We start from the raw sequence: 13,578 nt of genomic DNA, 5'->3' as shown, positions 1-13,578 counted from the left end.
TGATCACCTGCTGCACCTGCATACCAACTTTTTGATTTTCTTGCACGAGGACCCCCAGATCCCTTTGTACTGCAGTACTTTCCAGTCTCTCGCCATTAAGAAAATAACTTGCTCTCTGATTTTTCCTGCCAAAGTGCATAACCTCACATTTTCCAATATTATATTGCATCTGCCAAATCTCCGCCCACTCACCCAGCTTGTCTATAACCCCCTGCAGGTTTTTTATGTCCTCCTCACTCTCTACTTTCCCTCCCATCTTTGTATCATCTGCAAATTTTGATATGTTGCACTCGGTCCCCTCCTCCAAATCATTAATATAGATTGTAAAGAGTTGGGGACCCAGCACCGACCCCTGTGGAACACCACTGGTTACTGGTTGCCAGTCCGAAAATGAACCATTTATCCCAACTCTCTGCTTCCTGTTCGATAACCAATCCTCCACCCATGCCAGAATGTTACCCACAATCCCGTGATTTTTTATCTTAAGTAATAATCTTTTATGTGGCACCTTGTCGAATGCCTTCTGGAAGTCTAAATACACTATGTCCACTGGTTCCCCTTTATCCACCCTGTACGTTATATCCTCAAAGAACTCAAGCAAATTTGTCAGACATGACTTCCCCTTCATAAAGCCATGCTGACTTTGTCCTATTAAATTATGCTTATCTAAATGTTCCGTTACTGTCTCCTTAATAATAGACTCCAAAATTTTACCCACCACAGATGTTAAGCTAACTGGCCTATAATTTCCAGCCTTCTGCCTACTACCCTTTTTAAATAACGGTGTTACATTAGCAGTTTTCCAATCTGCCGGGACCTCTCCTGAGTCCAGGGAATTTTGGAAAACTATCACCAAAGCATCCACAATCCCTACTGCCACTTCCCTCAAGACCCTAGGATGGAAGCCATCAGGTCCAGGGGATTTATCCGCTTTGAGTCCCATTATTTTACTGAGTACCATCTCCTGATTGATTTTAATCGTATTTAGCTCCTCCCCCCGTAGAGTCCCCTGTTTGTCCAGTGTTGGGATATTCTTAGTGTCCTCTACTGTAAAGACTGAAACAAAATATTTGTTCAGCATTTTTGCCATCTCCATGTTTCCCACCATTAATTTCCCGGTCTCATCCTCTAAGGGACCTACGTTTGCCTTAGCCACCCTTTTTCTTTTTATATAACTATAGAAACTCTTGCTATCTATTTTTATATTTTTTGCTAATTTCTTTTCATAATCTTACTTCCCTTTCTTAATCAATCCTTTAGTTACTTTTTGCTGTCTTTTGAAGAATTCCCAATCTTCTGTCCTCCCACTAAGTTTGGCTACCTTATATGTCCTTGTTTTTAGTCGGATACTATCCTTGATTTCTTTACTTAGCCACGGATGGCTGTCATTTCTTTTACACCCTTTTTTCCTCAGTGGAATATATTTATTTTGAAAGTTGTAAAATAACTCCCTAAATGAACACCACTGCTCATGTACCGTCTTACCCTTACCCTTAACTTCCTGTATGGGTGGAGCTAAGAAACACCAAGGGGCAGAAAACGTTGGTGGGGGTTGTCTATAGGCCCCCAAACAGTAGTGGAGATGTAGGGGAGGGCGTTAAACAGGAAATTAGAGATGCATGCAAGAAGGATACAACTATAATCATGGGTGACTTTAATTTACATATAGATTGGTCAAACCAAATTAGCAATAATACTGTGGGGGAGGAACTCCTGGAGTGTGTACATGATGGTTTTCCAGACCAATACGTTGAGGAACCAACCAGAGAACAGGTGATCCGAGACTGGGTATTGTGCAATCAGTAAGGATTAATTAACAATCTTGTTGTGCGGGGTCCCTTCGGGAAGAGCGACCATAACATGATCTAACTCATTAATATAGATTGTAAATAGCTGAGGCCCAAGCACTGATCCTTGCGATACCCCACTAGTTACAGCCTGCCAACCTGAGAATGACCCGTTTATTCCTACTCTCTGTTTTCTGACCTTTAACCAATCCTCTATCCATGCTAATATATTACCCCCAACCCCATGAGCCCTTACCTTGTGTAACAACCTTTTATGTGGCACCTTATCGAATGCCTTTTGAAAATCCAAATATACTCCATCCACTGGTTCCCCTTTATCTACCCTGCTGGTTACATCCTCAAAAAACTCGAGTAATTTGTCAAACACGATTTCCCTTTCATAAAACCATGTTGATTCTGCCTGATCATATTATGATTTTCTAAGTGCCCTGTTACCACTTCCTTAATAATGGATTCCAGCATTTTCCCGATGACTGATGTCAGGCTAACTGGCCTGCAGTTCCCTGTTTTTTCTCTCCCTCCTTTCTTGAATAGCGGGGTTACATTTGCTACCTCCCAATCCTCTGGGACTGTTCCAGAATCCAGAGAATTTTGGAAGATCACAACCAATGCATCCACTATCTCTGCAGCCTCCTCTTTTAGAACCCTCGGATGTCGGCCATCAGGTCCAGGGGATTTGTCAGCTTTTAGTCCCATTAGTTCGTCCAGTACTTTTTCTCTCCTGATATTAATTCCTTTAAGTTCCTCACTCTCATTAGCCCCTTGGTTCCCCACTATTTCCGATATGCTTTGTGTGTCTTCTACTGTGACGACAGATACAAAATATTTGTTTAACACATCTGCCATTTCCTGATTCCCCATTATAATTTATCCTGTCTCAGCCTCTAAGGGACCAATGTTTACTTTTGCTAATCTCTTCCTTTTTACATACTTGTAGAAGCTCTTACAATCCGTTTTTATATTTCTTGCTAGTTTACTTTCATATTCTATTTTCTCCGTTTATATCAATTTTTTGGTCATCCTTTGCTGGTTTCTAAAACTCTCCCAATCCCCAGGCTTATTACTCACCTTGGCAACATTATAGGCCTCTTCATTCAATCTAATACTCTCCGTAACTTCTTTAGTTAGCCACGGGTGGATCATTTTCCTGTGGAGTTTTTATTTCTCAATGGAAAGTATATTTATTGAGAATATTGAAATATTTCTTTAAATGTTTGCCATTGCTTTTCAACTCTCAAATCCTTTAATTTAATTTCCCAATCTACCTGAGCCAACTCGCCCCTCAGACCGATGTAATTGGCTTCATTTAAGTTTAAGACTCAAATACGTTACTCTCAAACTCAATGTGAAATTCTATCATATTATGATCGCTCTTCCCCAGAGTTTCTTTTACTGTGAGATTGCTAATTAACCCTGTCTCATTACACAATACATGATCTAAAATAACCTGTTCCCTGGTTGGTTCCATGACGTATTGCTCTAGGAAACAGTCTCGAATACATTCCATTAACTCGTCCTCCAAACTCCCTTTACCAATTTGATTTGCCCAGTCTATATGAAGATTAAAGTCCCCCTGATTGCTGCATTACCTTTGTTACAAGCTCCTATTATTTCATGATTAATACTCTGTCCAATGGTATTGCTACTATTAGGGGGCCGATAAATTGCTCCCACCAGTGTTTTCTGCCTCTTGTTATTTCTTATTTCCACCCAGACTGATTCTACTTCCTGATCCTCTGAGCCGAGATCCTTTCTCACCACTGTCCTTATCTCATCCTTTATTATCAGGGCTACACCCCCTCCTTTTCCATTCTGCCTGTCTTTTCTAAAGAGTGGGGGCAGCGGAGCCAAGGAATTAGATCTAATTGTTTAATTGATCATTTATCTTAAGTATTAAGAGCATAACATCCTTCAGCGCCGAGGGTAAGTCAGTGTAAGTATTCAGTTTATTGGTAAGTGTTTTTAATGGATATTGTGTTTAGTGATTGGTGTCTTCGGTAGTTGGTTTGTTTAATGATTGGTTTGTTTAATGATTGGTGTGTTTAATGGTTGGTTTGTTTAATGATTGGTGTGTTTAATGATTGGTGTGTTTAATGATTGGTGTGTTTAATGATTGGTGTGTTTAGTGGTTGGTGTGTTCAATGATTGGTGTGTTCAATGATTGGTGTGTTTAATGATTGGTGTGTTTAATGGTTGATGTGTTCAATGATTGGTGTGTTTAATGATTGGTGTGTTTAATGGTTGGTGTGTTTAATGATTGGTGTGTTTAATGATTGGTGTGTTTAGTGGTTGGTGTGTTCAATGATTGGTGTGTTTAATGATTGGTGTGTTTAATGATTGGCTTGTTTAATGATTGGTGTGTTTAATGATTGGCTTGTTTAATGATTGGTGTGTTTAATGATTGGTGTGTTTAGTGGTTGGTTTGTTTAATGATTGGCTTGTTTATTGATTGGTGTGTTTAATGATTGGTGTGTTTAATGATTGGTGTGTTTATTGATTGGTGTGTTTAATGATTGGTGTGTTTAATGGTTGGTTTGTTTAATGATTGGTGTGTTTATTGATTGGTGTGTTTAATGGTTGGTTTGTTTATTGATTGGTGTGTTTATTGATTGGTGTGTTTAATGGTTGGTTTGTTTATTGATTGGTGTGTTTATTGATTGGTGTGTTTATTGATTGGTGTGTTTAATGGTTGGTTTGTTTAATGATTGGTGTGTTTATTGATTGGTGTGTTTAATGGTTGGTTTGTTTATTGATTGGTGTGTTTATTGATTGGTGTGTTTAATGGTTGGTTTGTTTATTGATTGGTGTGTTTATTGATTGGTGTGTTTATTGATTGGTGTGTTTAATGGTTGGTTTGTTTAATGATTGGTGTGTTTATTGATTGGTGTGTTTAATGGTTGGTTTGTTTATTGATTGGTGTGTTTATTGATTGGTGTGTTTAATGGTTGGTTTGTTTATTGATTGGTGTGTTTAATGATTGGTGTGTTTAATGATTGGTGTGTTTAATGATTGGTGTGTTTAATGATTGGTGTGTTTAGTGGTTGGTTTGTTTAATGATTGGTGTGTTTATTGATTGGTGTGTTTAATGATTGGTGTGTTTAATGGTTGGTTTGTTTAATGATTGGTGTGTTTAATGATTGGTGTGTTTAATGGTTGGTTTGTTTAATGATTGGTGTGTTCAGTCGTTGGTTTGTTCAGTGGTTGGTGTTTTTAGTGATTGGTTTGTTTAGTGCACAAGATTCTCAAAATTCACAGATCCCCCAAAACTCGGAGAAAAGCCCGAAAGAAAAGGACGTTGGACTCTTTACAAACCATTTCAGGGAGATGAAATATTGGGCCTCACAGAGGGTGATTCAAGGTCAAAAACCAAGATTTGGTATTTTAAAAAAAGGCATGTTTGGGCTTGCAAAGGAAAAGGCTGCAACAGGAGTTGGGATCAAGCTCTGTAATAGACGGTTTGAGTATTGGAGTTAATCAAACTGTCTGGGGAACTGTGTGACCTCACTCAGCCCTGTCAGACATTTACATTCAAACAATAGACCCACGGAAGAGCAGTCCCCACCCAAATTACAGGACCCATCCAAACCATGCATCAAACAAATCCAATCTCAGGTCCAGTCAGAAGAACACAAGAACATAAGAAATAGGAGCAGGAGTAGGCCAATCGGCCCCTCGAGCCTGCTCCGCCATTCAATAAGATCATGGATGATCTGATCCTAACCTCAAATCTGAATTTATGTCCAATTTCCTGCCCGCTCCCCGTAACCCCTAATTCCCTTTACTTCTAGGAAACTGTCGATTTCTGTTTTAAATTTATTTAATGATGTAGCTTCCACAGCTTCCTGGGGCAGCAAATTCCACAGACCTACTACCCTCTGAGTGAAGAAGTTTCTCCTCATCTCAGTTTTGAAAGAGCAGCCCCTTATTCTAAGATTATGCCCCCTAGTTCCAGTTTCACCCATCCTTGGGAACATCCTTACCGCATCCACCCGATCAAGCCCCTTCACAATCTTATATGTTTCAATAAGATCGGCTCTCATTCTTCTGAACTCCAATCAGTAGAGTCCCAATCTACTCAACCTCTCCTCATATGTCCACCCCCTCATCCCCGGGATTAACCGAGTGAACCTTCTTTGTACTGCCTCGAGAGCAAGTATGTCTTTTCTTAAGTATGGAGACCAAAACTGTATGTTCAGTTCCATTCGCAACCCCTCAGATAATGAAGCAGTCCGAGCCCGCATGCAGCAAGACCTGAACAACATCCAGGCTTGGGCTGATAAGTGGCAAGCAACATTCGCGCCAGATAAGTGCCAGGCAATGACCATCTCCAACAAGAGAGAGTCTAACCACCTCCCCTTGACATTCAACAGCATTACCATCGCCGAATCCCCCACCATCAACATCCTGGGGGTCACCATTGACCAGAAACTTAACTGGACCAGCCATATAAATACTGTGGCTACGAGAGCAGGTCAGAGGCTGGGTATTCTGCGGCGAGTGACTCACCTCCTGACTCCCCAAAGCCTTTCCACCATCTACAAGGCACAAGTCAGGAGTGTGATGGAATACTCTCCACTTGCCTGGATGAGTGCAGCTCCAACAACACTCAAGAAGCTCGACACCATCCAAGATAAAGCAGCCCGCTTGATTGGCACCCCATCCACCACCCTAAACATTCACTCCCTTCACCACCGGCGCATTGTGGCTGCAGTGTGCACCATCCACAGGATGCACTGCAGCAACTCGCCAAGGCTTATTCGACAGCACCTCCCAAACCCGCGACCTCTACCACCTAGAAGGACAAGGGCAGCAGGCGCATGGGAACAACACCACCTGCACGTTCCCCTCCAAGTCACACACCATCCCGACTTGGAAATATATCGCCGTTCCTTCATTGTCGCTGGGTCAAAATCCTGGAACTCCCTTCCTAGCAGCACTGTGGGAGAACCTTCACCACACGGACTGCAGCGGTTCAAGAAGGCGGCTCACCACCACCTTCTCAAGGGCAATTAGGGATGGGCAATAAATGCCGGCCTTGCCAGCGACGCCCACATCCCGTGAACGAATAAAAAAAAAAAAAAAAAATTCCAGGTGCAGTCCCACCAATACCTTATATAACTGCAGCAATACCTCCCTGTTTTTATATTCTATCCCCCTAGCAATAAAAGCCAACATTCCATTGGCCTTCTTGATCACCTGCTGCACCTGCATACTAACTTTTTGATTTTCTTGCACGAGGACCCCCAGATCCCTTTGTACTGCAGTACTTTCCAGTTTCTCGCCATTAAGATAATAACTTGCTCTCTGATTTTTCCTGCCAAAGTGCATAACCTCACATTTTCCAATATTGTTTTGAATCTGCTAAATCTCCGCCCACTCACCCAGCCTGTCTATATCCCCTTGCAGGTTTTTTATGTCCTCCTCACTCTCTACTTTCCCTCCCACCTTTGTATCATCTGCAAACTATGATATGTTACACTCGGTCCCCTCCTCTAAATCATTAATATAGATTGTAAAGAGTTGGGGACCCAGCACCGACCCCTGCGGAACACCACTGGCTACTGGTTGCCAGTCCGAGAATGAACCATTTATCCCAACTCTCTGCTTCCTGTTAGATAACCAATCCTCCACCCATGCCCGAATATTACCCCCAATTCAGTGATTCTTTATCTTGAGCAATAATCTTTTATGTGGCACCTTGTCGAATGCCTTCTGGAAGTCTAAATACACTACGTCCACTGGTTCCCCTTTATCCACCCTGTACGTTATGTCCTCAAAGAACTCAAGCAAATTTGTCAGACATGACTTCCCCTTCGTAAAGCCATGCTGACTTTGTCCTATTAAATTATGTTTATCCAAATGTTCCACTGCTGTCTCCTTAATAATAGACTCCAAAATTTTACCCACCACAGATGTTAGGCTAACTGGTCTATAATTTCCAGCCTTCTGCCTACTACCCTTTTCAAATAAGGGTGTTACATTAGAGTCATAGAGTCATAGAGTTATACAGCACGGATAGAGGCCCTTCGGCCCATCGTGTCCGCGCCGGCCATCAGCCCTGTCTACTCTAATCCCATATTCCAGCATTTGGTCCGTAGCCTTGTATGCTATGGCATTTCAAGTGCTCATCCAAATGCAGTTTTCCAATCTGCCGGGACCTTTGCCGAGTCCAGAGAATTTTGGAAAATTATTACCAAAGCATCCACAATCCCGGCTGCCACTTCCCTCAAGACCCTCGGATGTAAGCCATCAGGTCCAGGGGATTTATCCGCCTTGAGTCCTGTTAATTTACTGAGTACCAATTCCTTAGCGAATTTAATCGTATTTAGCTCCTCCCCCCCTAGAGCCCCCTGTTTGTCCAGTGTTGGGATATTCTTAGTGTCCTCTACCGTAAAAACTGAAACAAAATATTTGTTCAGCATTTTTGCCATCTCCATGTTTCCCACCATTAATTTCCCGGTCTCATCCTCTAAGGGACCTACGTTTGCCTTAGCCACCCTTTTTCTTTTTATATAACTGTAGAAACTCTTGTTATAAATTTTTATATTTTATGCTAATTTATTTTCATAATCTAACTTCCCTTTCTTAATCAATCCTTTCGTTACTTTTTGCTGTCTTTTGAAGACTTCCCAATCTTCTATCCTCCCACTAAGTTTGGCTACCTTATATGTCCTTGTTTTTAGTTGGATACTATCCTTAATTTCTTTACTTAGCCACGGATGGCTGTCATTTCTTTTACACCCTTTTTACCTCAGTGGAATATATATTTTTTGAAAGTTGTAAAATAACTCCCTAAATGAACACCACTGCTCATGTACCGTCTTACCCTTTAATCTATTTTCCCAGTCCACTTTAATCAATTCCGCTCTCATACCATCATAGTCTCCTTTATTCAAGCTCAGTACGCTTGTTTGAGAACCAACCTTCTCACCCTCTAATTGGATATGGAATGTAACCATGTTATGGTCACTCATTCCAAGGGGATCCTTAACTAGGACATTATTAATTAATCCTGGCTCATTGCACAGGACCAGGTCCAAGGTTGCTTGCCCCCTTGTAGGATCAGTTACATACTGCTCAAGAAATCCATCCCTAATACACTCAATAAACTCTTCCTCAAGGCTGCCCTGCCCAATTTGATTTGTCCAGTTAATATGATAGTTAAAATCCCCCATAATTATAGCTGTTCCCTTATTACATGCCCAGACTATTTCCTGATTAATACTTCTTCCAGCAGAGTTGCAACTATTAGGAGGCCTATATACTACACCCACGAGTGTTTTTTTCCCCTTATTATTCCTTATCTCTACCCAAACTGTTTCATTATCCTGATCCTTTGTCCCAATATCATTTCTCCGTATTACAGTGATTCCTTCCATTACTAACAAAGACACCCCACCTCCCCTTCCTTCCTGCCTGTCCTTCCTGATTGTTAAATACCCTGGCATATTTAATTCCCAGTCGTTGTCACCCTGCAGCCATGTTTCTGTAATGGCCACAAGATCATACCCATACGTAGTTATTTGCGCTGTTAACTCGTCCATTTTGTTACGAATGCTACGTGCATTCAGATAAAGAACTTTTAAATATGTTTTGTGACACTTCGTTCCTGCTTTTTCCTTTTTTAACACTTTACCTTTTACTCCATACCTTCTGTCCCTTCCTGACACGCTTTCCTCTGTCTCCCTGCTCAGGTTCCCAACCCCCTGCCACAGCTTTGATGCTGGGTTAATTGCCTTACACCTTCTAGTTTTTATTTTATCTGTCGTGCCTAAAGTACACTTTCTTTCCGCTGCTCTACGCTTTTCCCTTTCACTTGTTCTTGAACAACTGTTTGTACTATTTGTATTGTAGATTTCCCCTGGGTCTTCCCCTCTCTTGCTGCTCTCAACTTTATTCCCTTCTGACTCCCCGCTCAGGTTCCCATCCCCCTGCCACTCTAGTTTAAACCTTCCCCAACAGCACTAGCAAACACCCCCGCGAGGACATTGGTCCCGGTCCTGCTCGGGTGTAACCCGTCCCGCTTGTACAAGTCCCACCTTCCCCAGAACCGGTCCCAATGTCCCAGGAATCTAAATCCCTCCCTCCTACACCATCCCTGCAGCCACACATTCATTCTGTCAGGAAACTCGAAACCTGAGCACAACGACCACAATCAAGCAAGAGCTCAACAACTCATGAAACCATCCCGAAACCACTTCACACATTCACAAACAAGTTACTCTTAATGAGCCTGCCAAAATCTTACAATAAACTGGGTCAGATTTGGCGCGCAGATAAGGAGGCTTCAATAAATACAAGGCCATATAAGGTAGCCAAACTTAGTGGGAGGATAGAAGATTGGGAAGTCTTCAAAAGACAGCAAAAAGTAACGAAAGGATTGATTAAGAAAGGGAAGATAGATTATGAAAATAAATTAGCAAAAAATATAAAAACAGATAGCAAGAGTTTCTATAGTTATATAAAAAGAAAAAGGGTGGCTAAGGCAAACATAGGTCCCTTCGAGGATGAGACCGGGAAATTAATGGTGGGAAACATGGAGATGGCAAAAATGCTGAACAAATATTTTGTTTCAGTCTTTACGGTAGAGGACACTAAGAATATCCCAACACTGGACAAACAGGGGGCTCTTGGGGGGGAGGAGCTAAATACAATTAAAATTACTAATGAATTGGTACTCAGTTAAATAATGGGACTCAAGGCGAATAAATCCCCTGGACCTGATGGCTTACCTCCGAGGGTCTTGAGGGAAGTGGCAGTAGGGATTGTGGATGCTTTGGTAATAATTTTCCAAAATTCTCTGGACTCAGCAAAGGTCCTGGTAGATTGGAAAACTGCTAATGTAACACCCTTATTTAAAAAGGGTAGTAGGCAGAAGGCTGGAAATTATAGACCAGTTAGCCGAACATCTGTGGTGGGTAAAATTTGGGAGTCTATTATTAAGGAGACAGCAGTGGAACATTTGGATAAACATAATTTAATAGGACAAAGTCAGCATGGCTTTACGAAGGGGAAGTCATGTCTGACAAATTTGCTTGAGTTCTTTGAGGACATAACGTACAGGGTGAATAAAGGGGAACCAGTGGACGTAGTGTATTTAGACTTCCAGAAGGCATTCGACAAGGTGCCACATAAAAGATTATTGCTCAAGATAAAGAATCACTGGATTGGGGGTAATATTCGGGCATGGGTGGAGGATTGGTTATCTAACAGGAAGCAGAGAGTTGGGATAAATGGTTCATTCTCGGACTGGCAACCAGTGGCGTTCCGCAGGGGTCGGTGCTGGGTCCCCAGCTCTTTACAATCTATATTAATGATTTAGAGGAGGGGACCGAGTGTAACATATCACAGTTTGCAGATGATACAAAGATGGGAGGGAAAGTAGAGAGTGAGGAGGACATAAAAAACCTACAAGGGGATATAGACAGGCTGGGTGAGTGGGTGGAGATTTGGCAGATGCAATACAATATTAGAAAATGTGAAGTTATGCACTCTGGTAGGAAAAATCAGAGAGCAAGTTATGATCTTAATGGCGAGAAACTGGAAAGTACTGCAGTACAAAGGGATCTGGGGGTCCTAGTGCAAGAAAATCAAAAAGTTAGAATGCAGGTGCAGCAGGTGATCAAGGAGGCTTTTATTGCTAGGGGGATAGAATATAAAAACAGGGAGGTATTGCTGCAGTTATATAAGGTATTGGTGAGACCGCATCTGGAATACTGCATACAGTTTTGGTCTCCGTACTTAAGAAAAGACATACTTGCTCTCGAGGCAGTACAAAGAAGGTTCACTCGGTTAATCCCGGGGATGAGGGGGCGGACATATGAGGAAAGGTTGAGTAGATTGCGACTCTACTCGTTGGAGTTCAGAAGAATGAGAGGCGATCTTATTGAAACATATAAGATTGTGAAGGGGCTTGATCGGGTGGATGCGGTAAGGATGTTCCCAAGGATGGGTGAAACTAGAACTAGGGGGCATAATCTTAGAATAAGGGGCTGCTCTTTCAAAACTGAGATGAGGAGAAACTTCTTCACTCAGAGGGTGGTGGGTCTGTGGAATTTGCTGCCCCAGGAAGCTGTGGAAGCTACATCATTAAATAAATTTAAAACAGAAATAGACAGTTTCCGAGAAGTAAAGGGAATTAGGGGTTACGGGGAGCGGGCAGGAAATTGGACATGAATTTAGATTTGAGGTTAGGATCAGATCAGCCATGATCTTATTGAATGGCGGAGCAGGCTCGAGGGGCCGATTGGCCTACTCCTGCTCCTATTTCTTATGTTAATATAATTGAAGGCCCGTTTTCTCAAGAAGTTCAGTTTCAGCCAGGAGTTCGACAGCTTGGGAGACAACAGTTCAACAAGGCGAGGGGGCAACAGAAAGAAGTTCAACAAAGAAGGTCAGCAGCTCTCGAAGCAGGTCGACACACAAGAAGAAACCGGAGCAACAGCCCCAGTGACCATCAGACACCTCGTGGCAACAAGGGCCTTATGAAGCAACCAACTGAATATTACCACCAACCAACCGGGTAATATTGGGCCACCGCAACCAAAGAAAACCAATTCGGGAGAAAACCGAAGATCCGCAAAGTTTCCACTCTACAATCTATTCCTGACTTACCTCTGGGTGAGTTTTCTGCTCAAAATACTCTAAATCCTATCACTTTACGAAGAAAAGTGGGTACTCGCCCGATGGATCCAATACACACCCTACCGCATCAGCGGACTCGCGAAGACTGACCAGCTACGCTGTTGAAGTCCTCTACCGCGTCCGGGGTATGGCAGACACCAACCAACACATACAGCGCACCCCGAAATCGTAAACCAGCTCAACTGTCAAGGATTCGTTTGGTGAACATTCTCTCTGGCCCTTCAGAGACCAATTTAGCTAGTACAGTGGGATTGGGAGGGGTGAGGTATCTTTCTACTGTAATTTCCCTCGTGTGTATCAAAGTGTTCCCCATTTTATTAGAGTGTTAAGATTGTTGTGTTGTATTTTCTCTCTTGAGGAAAGGTCAAAGTTTCTTGCACCAAAACCAGTTGTCTGCTGCACTTTGTCACAACCCCCAAATAAGTCCAAGGTCTCGAACCCAGGGAGTGGGAGCGATTCGAACCGCTCAGAAGTCAGAGGTGAAGCTGACACACACCACCACCCCCTACAAGTGATTGGTTTGTTTAGTGATTGGTGTGTTTAGTGATTGGTTTGTTTAGTGATTGGTTTGTTTAGTGATTGGTGTGTTTAGTGATTGGTTTGTTTAGTGATTGGTGTGTTTGTGATTGGTTTGTTTCATGGTTGGTGTGTTTAGTGATTGGTGTGTTTCATGGTTGGTGTGTTTAGTGGTTGGTTTGTTTAGTGGTTGGTGTGTTTAGTGATTGGTTTGTTTAGTGATTGGTGTGTTTGTGATTGGTTTGTTTAGTGGTTGGTGTGTTTAGTGGTTGGTGTGTTTAGTGATTGGTTTGTTTAGTGATTGGTGTGTTTAGTGGTTGGTTTGTTTGTGATTGGTTTGTTTAGTGGTTGGTGTGTTTGTGATTGGTTTGTTTAGTGGTTGGTTTGTTTAGTGATTGGTTTGTTTAGTGATTGGTGTGTTTGTGATTGGTTTGTTTAGTGGTTGGTGTGTTTGTGATTGGTTTGTTTAGTGATTGGTGTGTTTAGTGGTTGGTTTGTTTAGTGATTGGTTTGTTTAGTGATTGGTGTGTTTGTGATTGGTTTGTTTAGTGGTTGGTGTGTTTGTGATTGGTTTGTTTAGTGATTGGTTTGTTTAGTGATTGGTGTGTTT

This window comes from Heptranchias perlo, unplaced genomic scaffold (assembly GCF_035084215.1).
Source record: "Heptranchias perlo isolate sHepPer1 unplaced genomic scaffold, sHepPer1.hap1 HAP1_SCAFFOLD_290, whole genome shotgun sequence".
Lineage (NCBI taxonomy): Eukaryota > Metazoa > Chordata > Chondrichthyes > Hexanchiformes > Hexanchidae > Heptranchias > Heptranchias perlo.
The sequence above is the reverse complement of the archived record's forward strand: the minus strand, read 5'-3'. Positions refer to the sequence as shown.